The following is a 1,956-nucleotide window of genomic DNA, read 5'->3' as shown; positions in this document are numbered from 1 at the left end:
CTAAGAGTTGAAGTGAATTTTAAACTGTACAAGTTCCTGGCTTCCTTTTTATCCTTTTTCAAGGAATTAATTTTATTTGCCTTTCTTCTGTTTTCTTGGATCTTCACATGACATCTACCCCTTTCTGCTCCAGCTAAGTAAGAAACACCCAATCTATCAAAGTTTGCTCTGACCATTTCTTTTCCTGTTTCAAAAAGAGATCTTATTCTTCGGTTGTAGGTTTTACTTTATTATCTTGCTGGTTACCATTTACTTTTTTAGTGAAAACTGGGGTAAAAAGCCATTAAACTTCTATAGGATACACCTTTTTCATAGTACAGGAAAAAGTAGAAATAACCATCTGCTCTGAAATCTCAGCCTATCCCCTTCACCCAGTAATTCATATTCTCATCTCACTTTCTATCTTTCCTAGTAACCGACTCTTGTTTAGGTGAATTTTCTTCTGCCCCAAGTATTTCCTGGACTGTCTTTGAAAAACACTTCCCTGAGTGTGGAAGAACACAGTGATCTAATAATTATAATCATGTTGTTTGGAACAGCTCGTCCTTAAGCGTGTGATGCACAGGTGTAGGTTGCCGAGCGTGTACGCAAGATAAAGAGGAAGACAAACGTGGAAATAACCAAGCTTTTGGGACAATGTTTGCGGAACTGTTGCACAGCTGATGAAACTTTGTGGCTTGGCTCATGCCCACCACCTTTGCACTTGGACAGGTTGGCCAAAGGGCAAAAGAAGAAGAAGATGGAGGATGAAGTAGTGACCCTTGTGGGGCCGGAGCAGCCCCCAACTCAAATGGTGCGCATGCGCTTTTGTAGATATGCTTATACAACACCTAGGAGGAGCCTGGCAGCCCTTAGGACACGTGTTGGCCCCGTGTGTCAGAATAGCTGCCAGGTAGGAGGGGACAAAATCGGGACTCTCCAGAAGGAGATGCAGACGTGTTACTGAGGCCAACATTGCTTCAACAGGGACGCCCGTTCAAGCAGTGGGCCTGCCAACTCCTTGCCCTAGGAAGCCAATGACTGGGGAATGCACCGCACTCATCTGTACCTCTGTCATCGCACTGGGGTCGGTATGTGTGTAAATAGCTCACAATAAAGCTTGCATATTATATATGTATATATGTATATATATATATACACACACCTATAGCTTGTCTGATCTCTGTTGAGCTGAAACAACCAGCTTCAGCCCCCAGAATCCAACTGAAACACCTAAGTTTTGCTTTCCTTTACATAAGGACACCATCCAGCATCCCACAAGTCCATCCCTTGCTTTCTTTGTTATGTAGTTTCCTCTCTTTCTAACTCCCTTTTTGATCCATTTTAACTTATTCCCACTAACTAAGAACTACTTTGACCTTCGTTCATCTAGAGGGAAATATTTTTTTCCTTTCATTTTCTTTCCTTTTCATTTACACCCCTGCTTCTGGAATTTTCTTTCCTTTTGAATTTCAGTGCCTCTGTAATCATCTTCATCTTCCACCACTGGTAATTCTCACCTCTTTTCTTTCATAAATATGACTGTCTTTCAGGTTTCTGTTTCACATTTTTCTCTGAATTCTTTTCTCTTCATGATGTCGTTCATTACTTGACTTCCTCTTCTTTCCTAGTGTGATTGCTAAACTGCCCCTTCTCACATGAGTACTTTCTTTACATCTAATCTCATATGCCATTGCATATTCCCATTCCACAGAAAGAAAACCACAGTGATTTCTTCTCTTGATTTCTCTCCTCGGCCTACTTTCTTTGTTACTATAATGAGTTCCCCTGGTCTTCCTATCCTTTGGGTTCACCGTATCCACATTATATTTAGTTCTTCATACAACTCAAAGATTGCAAATATTTCAATTATTTCAAGTCAGGCACTGTGCTTATACTGACAAAGAAGCATAATGCAAACAACCAGTACTTTGAACATGATTTTCCCAAACCTTTCCCAAACCTTCAGCTCAAGCT

This window comes from Anser anser, assembly GCF_964211835.1.
Source record: "Anser anser genome assembly, chromosome: 2".
Lineage (NCBI taxonomy): Eukaryota > Metazoa > Chordata > Aves > Anseriformes > Anatidae > Anser > Anser anser.
Note: the sequence above shows the minus strand (reverse complement) of the source record.